The sequence below is a fragment of the Rhinopithecus roxellana genome, chromosome 7, assembly GCF_007565055.1.
Source record: "Rhinopithecus roxellana isolate Shanxi Qingling chromosome 7, ASM756505v1, whole genome shotgun sequence".
Taxonomy (NCBI): domain Eukaryota; kingdom Metazoa; phylum Chordata; class Mammalia; order Primates; family Cercopithecidae; genus Rhinopithecus; species Rhinopithecus roxellana.
Window position 1 is genome coordinate 101,591,980 of NC_044555.1, and position 15,347 is coordinate 101,607,326.

General features: G+C 38.2%; 1 long non-coding RNA gene across 1 annotated transcript in view; it reads left to right on the plus strand.

Annotated features, from left to right (window-relative positions):
• The window catches only part of LOC104674997, a 121,385-nt gene extending 109,246 nt beyond the window's left edge, over positions 1-12,139 (plus strand). The window contains exons 8-11 of the long non-coding RNA XR_004058267.1: positions 3,623-3,813; positions 6,832-6,915; positions 7,701-7,841; positions 12,061-12,139. This is a non-coding gene — a long non-coding RNA (uncharacterized LOC104674997). The remainder of the gene's footprint in view (positions 1-3,622; positions 3,814-6,831; positions 6,916-7,700; positions 7,842-12,060) is intronic.
• Positions 12,140-15,347: the final 3,208 nt, after the last annotated feature.

Genomic DNA, 15,347 nt, shown 5'->3' on the forward strand with positions numbered 1-15,347 from the left:
TTTTATAGATAGCATCAAACCCCACCACAGGGACTGTACCATTTAACATTACTTCTAGCAATGCATGAGAATGCCTGTTTCCCCACAGAGGAAGAGGAATGCTGAGGGGTGGTGAACATCATGTGAGAAGTTCATGAAAGCCATCTCACTAAATCAGGAGAATTAGATATTTGGATAGGAGTCCTGCTCCTGTGCTTGTCTTTGACAATTCAGTCCCTACTCTTTTCAGTCTTTTGTGGATCTGGGTCCACATCCCTCAAATGGGAGAGGCAGTCTTGCATAAAGCAGAAACTTCATGTCAGCTAGAAGACCAAATGGGAGGGACTTCTGTCTTGGGGAAAAGACAAGCACAAAACCAGAAATCTGCAACTCTGATGTAGTGAAGGGCTTAAAGAGAAAGTAAACATGTACTCCCTTACTCATGAGGAGAACCAAGGATGAAACCAACACAAGGGTGACCTTATCCTTTACTTTCTATCTGCGAACTGAATAGAAAGCTGCAAGAGTTTGTGTGTGTATAATTGCTGTGAAGAAGACTGAGATACAGGCAGCATGCAGACACCCACACTGAAACATATAAACACACCATCAAATAGTTTTGACCTATTGTCTTATGTATAAAACAGTATACTGTGAACATGTTTCCAAAGCAATGAATAGATAAGCATCATATTTGTAATTTCACAACTTTTTGTTTTTCACATTTTGTACAATGAAGTTTCTAAATTTAAAACACCAGAGAATTGCACATTTATAAAATAAAAGAATCCTCTATCTACAATGTGCACACACTGATTACGAAATATAATTTTTAATGTACTATTTTCACACAGCATATGAACATGATTCTTAATGCATTTCTACACTATAATTTTGTGACTAGGTCACAGATTTTTCTGATTTACAGAACAGAATCTCAATAACTTTGTCACATTATCAGTTAATTATTTTCATTGTTTAAGATTTATCAAATATAATCAAAATGTTTATTACATATTAAAAATATTGTCCATCTGTCACATCTTCTCCTTCTCCATAATACAAAGATAGTTTCTCTTAATTAATTAGTATCTACTCTTCAGATGTTTTTCTCTGCACGTAGTATACTAACTTACTTTTATTGACACACATACCTCTAAATCCATGTTAATCAGTCTATATAAATTATTTTACATAAATCCATGCACTACATTATAATTTATGACTTAACTGGTTGAGTAAATATGATTCTGTTTCATATTTTTTATTTGTTTTGGTGTGTTCCCAAGTGTTGGAATTTATATCATTTTTCTAAGATTTTGTATATTGTCTCTTGATATGATTGGCTTACTTCTCTTGTTCATGAATATTTCGTATTTGGAGGATATAAAACATGATTGAATATGGGTTAGAAATAATTTCTCCCAAATATTTTATTTCTTTTTGTTTTCTATTTTAGCTATGCAAATACAATTCTATACTTTATAATTTTTTACTATTTAAAAAGCACTTTAGCACATTGTTTTCGAAAGAATGACTCAACTAAATAATAATGCTTTAAGGCCAGGTGCAGTGGCTCACACCTGTAATCCCAGCACTTTGGGAGGCCGACATGGGCGGATCACTTGAGGTCAAGAGTTTGAGACCAGCCTGGCCAACATCAGGAAACCCCATCTCTACTAAAAATACAAAAAATTATCTGGACTTGGTGGTGCATGCCTGTAGTCCCAGCTACTCAGGAGGCTGAGGCAGGAGAATCGTTTGAACCCAGGAGGAGGAGGCTGCAATAAGCCAAGATCATGCCACTGCACTCCAGCCTGGGTGACAGAGCGAGACTCCATCTCTTGAAAAAAAAAATAAAAAAATAAAAAAATGCTTTAAGTTATATCAAATGTCAGCTGACAGGACAGAAGGGAAAAAACGTTTTGAATAATTCTAGGTTTAGAATCCTGGAACAATAGTTTATAAGGTAGTTTCCCTAGATCGAGTTATCCGTCTTTTCATTTGTGCTCCCTGATCCAACTAATGGGCATAATTATTTGTACTGGATAGAATTGTTGAAATCAAAATGAGATGAAATATAAAATACCCTTGATATAGTAGTTGTGTACTTGTTAATAGACTACCATCCAGGTTCCCTTTCCAAAGGGCTATAGCCTGGTCTAGTTCAACCTCTGAGGGATCAGCCAGTCCATGTACATACAGAAGATACTTTATCTTACATTTAGTGGTGTAACTTGCTTATTTAACTCTAGTGGGTAGAATTTTGTCCCCCTCAAAACATGTCCCAATCCTAACCCACCCAAACTTTATTTGGAAATAGGGTCTATGTAGACATAATGAAGTGAAAGATTTCCCAGAAGGGGATATCCTGAATGTAGGTTGATGCCTAGCTCCAATGACTGGTGTCTATATAAAAGAAACCAGAGGGAGATTTGACACATGCAGGGAAGAAGGCCATGTGAAGACTGAGGCAGAGATTGAGTTATGCCACCTCAAACCAAATAAAGCAGGAGCCACAAGAAGCTGGAAGAGCTAAGAAAGGATTCTCCCCTAAAGGCTTTGGAGGCAGTGCAGTCCTGCCTACACCTTGATTTTGTACTTCAGACTTCGGTTTTGTACATCTGAATCATGGGATAATAAATTTCTGTTGTTTAAATATGCAAAGTTTGTGATAATTTGTTATGGTGGCCCTAGGAAACTATTACATGTACAAACATCATACCCCAAATGTCGTTGATTATGAATAAACATTGGTTGATACCCTAATTTTTTTTCATGGCTACAGGGATATGAATACCAGTAAGGTATGTGAAAAGTATTTAAAAGTGCCAACATATCATAGGTACTATATGCTTTTAATGGGTTGGATCATTCAGTACCTAGAACACACTTATGAGTTAAATACTATTGCAAAATTCAGTTTTACAGATGGAAAATTAAGGGACAGAGAGTTTAAGGACTTTGCCTAAGACTGAATAGTTAGGGAGCGGGACAGCTTGGACTTCTGTCCAGTGCATCATGCTCTAGAGCCTGGGAAACTGTGAAAGCTCTGTTGTTAGGTGAAAGAAGCAGTCTGCAATCATACATACTTTAGGAGCTCATTAAAAGTAATATGCCCTATGTTAGTGTATTTATACAAAACCTGGACCTAGTAAGAAATGGGTGGATTATGACTTTGGAGAGAATGTTCATTGCAGTCCCAGAGACAGAAGCCATAGGACAGTAGGATGATGAGTGGGAAGTGAAAAATGTTAACAGAGCATGTAGAAAACTCTTTTTGGTACTTTGAATATGAAGGAGAAGAAGGATAAGAGAGGGAGAGACAGAGACAGGGAGATCTGTATCCTGTAGCTGAATGGGTGACAAGGGGGTCCAAGGATAGATTTTTTTTTTTAATATTCAATTTCTTGAAACTTGACCAAGTTAAAAGCTAATGTGAAAAAAGCTATCTCAGAATGAACCCTTGAAGTTGCCCACATGTTTATTTCCCTTATGCTTTTATATCACATTAGAGCTCATGAGACACCTCCAATGGAATAGAATGGGTTTTGAGCTCAATACATATTTAGTTATTACCTAAAGAAAGAATAGACATTGTGTGTGAAGAAATGCTAGTAACTCTTGGTTTTTTGTCTCTCAGGGAGGCAGCAGATTGCTGAAATTCTGAAGCAATGTGGCTGGTTAATGCACGATCTGAAAACCCCTGCACTGGTGATTTTGGGACAGATCTAGAATATACCAATAAATATATTAACATACCAAGTAGTCCAGGAGCAGCCACTGGGCAAACACCAAACCTTGCATCCCCGGTGCTGTCTCTGAGCTCAACAGGTAAGTTCAAAGACATTCCTGTCTTCCCAGTGTAGGGAACTAAATTTGGGTCATCTCAGAAGCATGATGTTAGACAGCTCTTATGAGTTTCTGATAACACCCACGAAGTAGAGAAACTACTGTCTACAAAACTTTGAACTCAAGGCATATCACAGGAACATTTGCTTTCTTCAACTAGATGTCTGTGTTCTCATAAGGGGGAACAATGAGAAATGATTTTTCACAATGCCTGCCTTAGCACTGAGGCTCGGCCAGCCCCTAATGCTGTGTCCCATTTAAAGGTCATTTAAGTCCCACCCCATGCCATATACTCTGAAGAGGTTTCCTCATGTACCCATCAGGCAGCTATGTAAGGATGGTATGGTCAGTCCCATTTAAAAGATGACTAAGCTCAGGCTCTTACCTAAGTCACCTCTTCAGGTAAGTGGCAGGATTTTAATGAAATTCCATCCCTCACCCTCCCTAGAGGACCCTGAGGAGCCTCCCTTTTAGAAGATGGGTTTCTGGGCTTGAGAAATGGTGAGATTCCACCCCCCTGCTATTGTGACCCCATGAGTCTTTACTCAACAACTTTTCTGGATGAAGATGACAGAGGTGAGATCCTATTCTTTGTGCCAACAGACCTGTGTGTAGGGACACATGAGTTGGCTGATTGATGCCTGAAGTGGTGAGTGGGCTCAGGCGGAAGCTCAAGAGTTGGCCTTGAGACAGGTGAGCGCATATATATGAGAGAGAGAGTTTATTAAGTATTAACTTACACAGTCACAAGGTCCCACAATAGGCCATCTGCAAGCTGAGGAACAAGGAGAGTCAGTTCGAGTCCCAAAACTGAAGAACTTTGAGTCCAATGTTTGAGGGCAGGAAGCATCCAGCATGGGAGAAAGATGTAGGCTGGGAGGCTAGGCCAGCCTCTCTTTTTCACATTTTTCTGCCTGCTTTATATTCACTGGAAGCTGATTAGATTGTGCCCACCAGATTAAGAGTGGATCTGCCTTTCCCAGCCCACTGACTCAAATGTTAATGTCTTTTGGAAGCACCCACACAGACACACCCGGGATTAATACTTTGTATCCTTCAATCCAGTAAAGTTGACACTTAGTGTTAACCATCACAACTCCTTTAGGCAAATGCACTCTATATTTCATCTCCTTTAATCTCAACAGCTATTCAAGTTACCTACAAGAATACCCACTGAATTATGTCCATTATTCAGATCAGGGTACTTTAGGCGAGTTTCTGTACATCAGGGAAATACCTTTGTTGTGTCTCGATTAGCAGGTAATTCTGAATTATTCTAAAGTTTTCTCCAGTTTGTCTCTGTGCCTCCTGGGCTTGGAATGATCTAATCTGCTTGGGCACTGCCATTACATGTTCCAAGGCAGTTTAACATTTTTTTAAAAAAATTGTGATCCATGTGGTTTTAAGTCAGAAGATAATTTAAATTGAAAAATTATAAATAAAAAAAACCCTAAGAATAGCGTAAAAACTCTGGAAAAATCTGTGCAAACTAGAGCTGAGATACTGGGTTAGAATTCATGCTTTGTGAAGCACACTAACAAAGAACTTAGGCAAATAATTTCAGTGGAGAAGTCAAATAATTAGATACATTAACAATAAACACATGAATTATGCCAAAACCACAGAAACTAATAAGATGTAAATATAAATCCTGAGAAGAATAGTGGAAAAAATAGGTTGCAAAAGAAGATAAGGATGTGATTCGACCTTTGGAATAGTCTGTGTGTGTGTGTGTGTGTGTGTGTGTGTAGGTGAACACATTTGTGTGCATCTCACCTGTGGAGACACATTTCACAGTATGCACCATTCTATGGACAGCAGACACCTAGGGGTCAGGGGTTAGGAGCTGCTCCAGTGAGAGATACAGGTTAATTTCAATTCATATATGTGTTTTTATATATTGTTTTACATTTTATATTCAGGAAAAAGTATTTTGATAAAATAATAAAAATATGCTGTGAACATATTGACAAGAGTATGGTACACATACATTCCTTACTTTAGGCATTCATTTATTCAATTTCCTAGGGAAATAATGTAGATTTTTAAAAAATGAATTGACTCCCACATGAGTGTGTGTGTATGTGTGTATGTTCTAGCTCCTCTAGCTCTACCACCTCAAATACAGTTCACAGTTGCAGCATTATCCCCAGTTCAGACTGACACTGTACTTCCAATCTCAGATTTAGATATCCCAGAAAACGTACTTTTTTATAACCCAGAAAAATGATGGATACAGAGGGATTCCTGTAGGTACGTCAAAAATTCCAGAAAACTGGCTGATCCCATTAATCAACCTCCCAACCTCCATCCCTCCCTTTCCCCCTGCTGAACTCACCAGTCAGCTCTGAGTTGCAATCCTGGCTCTGGCCACTAGGAGACATCACAGCCATATTCACATTTGTTCTTTTTTAAGGAAAAGGAGTACATCTAACAAAGAGTAACAGATGTTATAACATGGTTTGTTCACTGAAATACCAGTTCTCTTTGGAGTATTTGTGTGTATATTAAAACAGTTGCATTTGCTGTCGACCCCAAATCTACATCGCATTCATTGATTCATCTCCTCCCTTCTCAGTGTAGGTTGAGGTTTCCACACTGTAGGAGGGTCCCTTCCACACAGCAGGGCATTCGTTCACTCTCCATCCACCCCTGTACAGGCTTCCTGGACCTTCTGCCACTGCCTCCCACTCATCCCCTCTCCAGGACACTATAAGCACAGCCTCCCAGACCTGCCCCTTGTGCCCTCATCCTCTCTCAGTCACCTTTCACCTGCCCTGATGCAATCCATTAAGATTCTGTCTTCCAGCAACAGCCAAGGAGTGTTAGACCTACCTGGTGTTTCATCCTATGGATGCCGCACCGTATATGTATTTACAGTCTTCTTTTACACTTACCAGTTGTTCTTTTTTTTTTTTGACAGAATTAGAATGAATCATTCTGCACTTAGGCTTATAAGCTGTGGTTTAAGGGAAGTATTGTATTTTCTGCTCCTTGCAGACACGTCTTTGCAGAAGAGTTCTATAATGGTGGTACAATGGCGCCCCCCTCATGACAGAAGCTTGAACTACAGCTTGAACATCGGTGAGCAGGAAGGTGGGAGGGAGGGGCTGTGGCCCATGCACACCCTATAGAGCGTTCTGAAACTCTGGGTTGAAAAAGGAGGCATTCCAGGTTAAAGGGATACAGAAGTCCACTAGATATTCCAGCCTCTTTATATGCTGAATAGAAAACTGTATATGGGAATAATAGAAAAATCATTTTAATTTCTATAGAGATGAAATAGACTGTCTACATTGTTTAATACAATAGCTAATGGCAACTGTGGCGGTTGAACACCTGAAACATGTTGAATGGAACTGAACTTTTAGTTTCATGTACGTTTAATCAACTTAAATGTAAATGGCCATATGTGGACAATGCCTACTATATTGGACAGCAGTGACTCAACACATTTTTCTGCACCTTTCTTTCTTCAGTTAACAATATATGCTGGAAATCATTACAAAGGAGTAGAAGGGGGAGTTCTCATTGCTTGTTTTACCTCCATAGAACTCTGAGATGTAGATGTACCTTAGATGATTCAATCAATTCCTTATTGATGGACATCTGTCTCATTTCTAGTCTTGTCCTGTTACAAATTGTTCTACCATGAATTGCCTTGTGTTTATGCCTTTTGTCTTTTTTAATTGTATCTTTGGGGGTACATTCTTAGAGATTGCTGGCCCTGGAAGAATACATCTGTGCTGCATAAAATAAAAGATTTGAAACGAGAGGATCTGGAAACATGGCGACAAGCAGTGAATGTTGGTTGTATCTCGTTATTCTTTTGATTCCATGTACTTTCTGATCTCCTATTTTCATCCTAGTGTGACATGGTGAATGAATTTATTGAGCCCCAGAAAGAAGGAATATTAAAGAAGAGCAAAGAATAATAGCTGTACAGAAGATGGGGGTCATTGAACCTGTATCCTAGTTGCCAGACCTGTAAAGTGACCACGGGACCTGGGGTGAGTCCTGTTCTTTTGTCGGCCTCTAGTCTACCACAGAAGGACATTTATTATAGGAACAGTGGTTAGCTGTGTGGGCTTTGGGGTGAGAAGGACTTCGATTTGAGTCTGGGAACTATCACTTGATGGTTGCATAATCTAGAGCACATAATTTATCTATCATGTATCCTATAATTGCTGGCATTTTTATTATTGTTTATGTTGTTTTATTATTGCACCATTCATCCAAAGGGTGAATGATAGGAATCAGGATTACACTGTCAGGTATTGCAATGTTCCATGAAACTTTGCTTTTGTAGCTGATGGAGTCTTTGACATACAGATTATAGGATGTCTGTAGAAAGCTCATGAACAGACCCATATATATATTACATTTAATATGCAATGTAGATATGGCATTTCCCATCAGATGCGTTGTTTGAAAATTGGGGTTGGGTCAGCTGGTTCTTTAAAAGGCAAAGTTAGATTATATATCTTATAATTTAATCAGAATGATTCATCCACATGTTAGTACTTTGTATAAAAGTTCAGATAAAAGTAGAAATGAAAATAAAAACCCAGAATACCAAGCTCCATATATAGTATAACCATTATATAAAATGTAATGTATGTGTATCCATTACATTTGCTTATATACATGTATAAAAACACAATTAAAATAGCATGATGTAAATTTCAATAAGGATAGGAATACTGATGATAAAAGAAAAACTTCAGCCAAATTAAATTTAAAGGACTTTGAGCAATGAACAATTCGTGAATTGGGCAGCCCCCAGAATCACAGCAGATTCACGGAGACTCTAGTACAGCCATATGGTGGAAAAAGATTTATAGACCAATAAAGGGAAATGATGTACAGAAATTGAAAGTGAGGTACAGAATGGCTGGATTGATTATAGCTTGGTGTTTGGCTTGTTTAAACCCAGTTTGAACACTCCGCAGTACACAAATGGTTGAAGTATGGCCGCTGGGATTGGCCAAGAGTTAGCTATTATTACAGGCACATACTCCTAAGTTATGTTTTCAATTTTGTCTGTTAAGCTAGGTTACAGTTAATCCACAAGGACTCAAATATAGAAGTACGAAGTCCTTCTCAGGTCATATTTAGTTTGCTTTAACACTGGGTATTAATAGTTTTTAAATTCTGCGCTTGACTCAATATTAACCTTTTGCAAAGACAAGTGTGGAATATATTTATGATAAAAATGTGGCTCCTAAAATATGTTACTTAAGAAATATTTCTGAAAAAAACAGCCATAAAATTAACCCAGGTTAATCTCACACCTACTTTAGTTTTTCTCTAACCCCAGGTCCCATAGGCTCCCATCTGGCAGTGAGTTTATGCTTCCTCCTGAAGTCACGTTCTTCACCAGAACACTCTTTTCACAGGGTCACAGTCTCTCCACACTTTGATTTGTTTTCTCTCTGCACTCAGCCTGGGCAACAAAGCAAGACCCTGAAAAAAGAAAGAGAGGAAGGGAGGAAGGGAGGGAGGGAGAGAGAGAGAGACGGAGGGAGGGCGGGCTTTGCTGTCTCTTCTTTGTAGCACAGATAACCTGATAATGCAGTGGAGGAGAAGGAAAATCATCCCCTCATTACATTTTGTTTGATGTCCTTTCTTGCTACCTTCTTTTACCTTCCATTTGGACATTGGAATAGCAGCTTTTCATTAAGCTCCGGAAAGGAGATAGCACCGAATGACAGAGCATGAAGATGAGTCTGCTGTAAAACAGACTGAAACCAGCACACCTGGGTCCTAAGTACCAGATCTTTCCTTGTATACCCAGTGGTTAGGGATGTGGGCTTTGGAGCCAGATAGATCAGGTAGAAAATGTGTGTACATTTAATAACTGCTTTCATGATCTTTAGCAAATATTGAGTCTTCAAATTAATGAAACCCATATTTAGTATACATACATTAAATATGCATGCATAGAGAATGAAATGAGCATTAATACAAAAAAAGTTTAAAAATTAACCAGTGATGGGGTTATTGATTATATATCTGGACTTGATTGTATTTCCCTGAATTTCTTAATTGGTATGGATCTTTTTAAAATCAGAATTAAGTCTCAGAGAAATAGTGGTTGTTATGAAATCTTAAAGTAACACAAAAAATTATAGAATACAACAGACTTCTACATACTCATGTCAACATATAAAACCTTCATAGGTGAGTCAAACACACTTTAAAGTCTTCTCTTATTACCTCAGCTGCTTTCTTTCCCACAGGTGACCACGATGTAGAATTTAGGTTTTACGTTTTTAAGACATTTTTCTATACTTTTATTACATATGCATATATCTGTAAGTGAAATATGATATTGTTTTCTGACGTGGTTTCATCCTTAAATACCTGGCTACCTCATGAAATAGGAGAAAGGAAGAAACATGAGGAGAACAAACATACATTCACATCTTAATAGAGGGACCTACCATATATGCCTATTTGTCATTTATACTGTCCTTCAGACTCACTGAAGCAGACACACCCATTTTCTCAGTTTATATGCTGTGGGGAGCTCCAACAAAATCTACAGATACCATTTTTCAAACTTCTTTATTCCCTGATGAATTCAAAATCTTAGCGCTTCCCTGAAGCTAACTAGCCTAAAATAATGTCTCAGTGTTTCCTGACATGAAATACCTTCCATTTGCCCAGACCTAATTTTCTATCTTTAATCCAAACTGTAATTCATGTAGGCTTACCCTGTCTATCTGGAATCTAAACTGGGTCATGCTGGTGAAAGAAGACAGTGATTCCCTGAGTTGATTTTCATATGTCCAGGCTACTACCCAAATCCATTGATTAGTTCAGGGATGCATGTCATTTAGAGCTTGATCTGATTTTGTATCACAATTGCTCAGCATGAGTATATTGTACTTTCCATTTGTTATTTTTGATTGCACAAGGAAGGTATTTCAAAAGAGGTTTTTTGTTGTTTGTTTGTTTCTTTTTCTTTTTTTTTTTTTTTTTTTTTTTTTGAGACGGAGTCTCGCTCTGTCGCCCAGGTTGGAGTGCCGTGGTGCAATCTTGGCTCACTGCAAGCTCCGCCTCCTGGGTTCATGCCGTTCTCCTGCCTCAGCCTCCCGAGTAGCTGGGACTACAAGCGCCTGCCACCACGCCCGGCTAATTATTTGTATTTTTAGTAGAGACGGGATTTCACCATGTTAGCCAGGATGGTCTCGATCTCCTGACCTTGTGATCCGCCCATCTCGGCCTCCCAAAGTGCTGGGATTACAAGCGTGAGCCACCACACCCGGCCTCAAAAGAGTTTTAATTCATATGTGTTAATTGATGATCCTGGGAACAGAATCCATAGTGTGATGGGATAAAGAGTCAGTCAAAAGTGGAGAGTATTAACAAGGAATGTATAAAACTCTTTGTGGAACTTTGAATTTGAAGGAGAAGAGAGAATCCAATGGGGGAGGACACATACACGTACACACATACACACACACACACACACACACACACACACACAGAGAGAGAGAGACAGACAGATAGACAGACAGAGAGCGAGCGCCAGAGAGAGAGGGGGAGAGGGAGAGGAGTGGTATCTCTATCATGTGGTTGAATAGGTGATGAGAGGTCCAAGGAGGGATTTTTGAAAATCATCAATTTTTTGAAACCCGATCAAGTTTAAAAATTAATGAGAAGAACCATCTCATCTCAGATTTAAGCAATGAAGTCACCCATATATTAATTTCCTTTCTTACCCAGTTAATTGGACTTTAGAGTTCATGAGGTACCTCCAATGGAATAGCGTGAATTCTGGGCTCTGTAAATATTTAGTTGTTAGCTAATTAAAAACTGGACAATTGTGTGTTATATTAGTCTGTTCTCATGCTGCTAATAAAGACATAATGGAGACTAGGTAATTTATAAAGGAAAGAGGTTTAATTGACTCACAGTTCCACATGGCTGGGGAAGCCCCACAATCATAGCAGAAGGCAAAAACACATCTTACATGGTGGCAGGCAAGGGAGCTTGTGCAGGGAAACTCCCATTTATAAAACCATCAGATCTCGTGAGACTTATTCACTACTATGAGAACAGTGTGGTATAAACTGCCCTTATGATTCAATTATCTCCACCTGGCCCTGCACTTGACATGTGGGGATTATTACAATTCAAGGTGAGATTTGGGTGGGGACACAGCCAAACTATATCATGTGTCAAAGACTTGCTAGTAACTATTGGATTTTTGTCTCTAAGGGAGGCAGCAGATGACCGAAAACCTGAAGTGATGTGGCTGAATACTGCATGATCCGAAGACTCTGCACTGGTGACTGCGGTATGGGTCCAAATTTTTCCTTAAAAAAAAAAAAACAAAAAATAAAGAGCCCAAAACCATACTGACCAGTCCAGGAACAGCCATTAGGCAAACACAACTTTTTGCTACCCTGGTGTTACCGATTTCTGAACTCAACAGGTGAATTCCTATGCCTGTCTTTCCAGCATGGGGAGCTGGATTTGGGTCAGCTCGGGGGCATGATGTTGAACAGCTCTTATGAGCTTCTGATAATGCCCAGGAAGTACAGAAACAGCTGTCTACAAATCTTTGAACTCAAGGCATATCACAGGGACATTTGCTTTCTTCAACTAGATACCTATTTTCTCATAAAGAGAAACAATGAGAAATGATTTTTCACAATGCCTCCTTAGCCCTGAGGCTCAGCCATCCCCTAGTGCTGTGTCCCAACATTTAAAGGCCATTGAAGTCCCACTCTATGCCATATACTCTGGACAGGTTTTCTCATTTACCCCTCAGGACAGCACTGTAAGGATGGTATGGTCAGTCCCATTTCATAGATGGCCAAACTCAGGCTTTCAGAGCCTAAGTTTCTCCAGATAGGTGGTAGGATTGGAATGAGGTTCCAACCCTCATCATCCATAGACAACCCTGAGTAGCCTCCCTTTTAGAAGATGGGCTTCCAGGGCTTGAGAAATGGTCAGATTCCACCCCTCTGCTATTGTGGACCAATGCATCCTCACTCCACAACCCCTCTGGGTGATGAAGAAGATAGAGAAGATTAAATCCCGCCATTTATGCCAGGAGACCTGGGTGTAGGGCCACATGAGTTGGTTGCCACTCAAAGTGGTGAGTGGGCTCAGGCAGAAGCTCAAGTATTGGCCTTAGGACAGGGGAGGTTGAGAGAAGGAAATTAACATACACTAAACTACTGTAAGCAAATGCACTTTATATTTCATCTCCTTTAATCTTAACTGCTATTCAAGGTACCTATCACTTTGACCTATCTCATTGTTTCTCTTTATGAGAAAATAGGTATCTAGTTGAAGAAAGCAAATGTCCCTGTGATATGCCTTGAGTTCAAAGATTTGTAGACAGCTGTTTCTGTACTTCCTGGGCATTATCAGAATTATCAGAATTATTCATATTATGGTACTTTAGGAAAGTTTATGTAAATCGGGGAGAAAACTCTTTTCTCTCCAGATCAGCAGCTAACTCTAGAATTACTTAAAGTATTTTTCCATTTTTGTCTTGATATCTCCAGGACTCTCAATACTCGTATTTTTCTCAAGGCCGACAGTACACATGCCCTAAGGTGTTCTTCACCAGTATTTCTTTTTAAATTACAATCTGTATATATCTTATTCATATTATTGAAGTTGAAAACACGTTCTAAATGAAAATAACACTAAGAATTTATATAATATAATGGGAAAACGTTTTCAAACTACATCTCAGATGTTAGATTAGCATCCATAATTTATAGGGCAAGCTCAGTAACAAAGCAGTTGGCAACTAATTTTGACATACAATTCCAATAGATATAGACGTGAACAATGAACTTGTTGATTATGTTAAAACTGTAAGAACTAATAAGATGCTAATATAAATCCTCAGAAGAATATTAAGTGGAAAAGATAGGTTGCAAAAGGAGATGATTAATGTGATCACACTTTTTGGCAAAGATTATATGCATGTGTAGGTGGACATGGTCATGTGCACCACTTCCACAGAAACATGTCTGGAATGTGTGCACCATTCTATGGACAACAGACATTTTGGGTCAGGAGGTAGGAGTTGAGAGGTGAAGATTAATTACAATTCATACATGTGCTTTTGTATATTTGAAATTTGGTATTCAGGAATAAAAGTATTTTGGTGAATATTTAGACAATATACTTTTGAACAGATTGACAAAAGTAATGTGTATTATGTTCATTAATTTGAAATAGCTATTACTGTATTCTATTTAATGGTGTAAGAAGTAGTTAAGTAGAAGGACACAAAACAAGTCTCAACAAATTTAAAAAATCAAAATCATATCAAGTATGTTCTCAGACAAAAATGGAATAAAAGTAGAAATCAATAACAAGAGGAACCTGGGAAACTGTACAAATACGTGGAAATTAAACAAACAGCATGCTCCAGAATGACCACTGAGTCAAGAAAAAAATTATGGAGGAAATCAAAAAGTTACTTGAAACAAATGAAAATGGAAATACAGCATATCAAAATCTATGAGCTATAGCAAAAGCAGTGCTAAGAGAAAAATTTACAGCAATAGATGCCTTCATCAAAAAAGGCAAAAGATTCCAAACAATCAATCTAACTGTACACCTCAAGGAACTAAATAAGGAAAAACAAACCAAATCCCAAATGAGTAGAAGGAAGGAAACAGTAAAAGTCAGAGCCAAACTAAACAAAATAGAAACTAAAAATATAGAAAGTTTTAATGAAACAAAGAGTTGATTTCTGAAAAGATAAAAAATTGATAAACCACCAGCTAGACTAACCAAGAAAAAAAAAGAGACAAGACACAAATAAACATCAGAAATGAAAAAGGAGACACTACAACTGATAACATGGAAATGCAAATAATCATTCAGAGACTATTATAAACAATTATATACCACCAAATTGGAAAGCCTAGAGGAAATAAATAAATTCCTGGACGTATGCAACCTACCAAGATTGAATCAGTAATAAAAATCTTCCAACAGAGAAAAGCCCAGGCCTGGGTGGTTTCTCTGATGAATTCTATCAAACCTTCAAAGAAGAACTAACACAAGTTATATTCAAACTACTGAAAAAAAGTTGAAGAGGAGGGAATTCTCCCTAACTCATTTTATGAAAGCAGCATTATTATGATATTAAAAACCAGACAAGGACTCAACAAAAAAGAAAATTACAGGCCAATAACCCTGATGAAAATAGATGCAGAAGTTCTTAGCAAAATACTAGCAACCTGAATCCAACAGCACATCAAAAAGATAATATGCCATGAACAAGTGAGATTTATACCAGGGATGCAAAAATGGTTCAACATATGCAAATCAACAAACATAATACAGTAATTACATCAACAGAATGAAGGACAAAAACCGTATGATCATCTCAACCAATCCATAGAAAGCATTTGATAAAATTCATCATCCCTTCATGATAAAAACTCTCAAGAAACTAGGCATCGAAAGAACATACCTCAAAATAATAAAAACCATATATGATAAACTCACAGCTATCATAATGA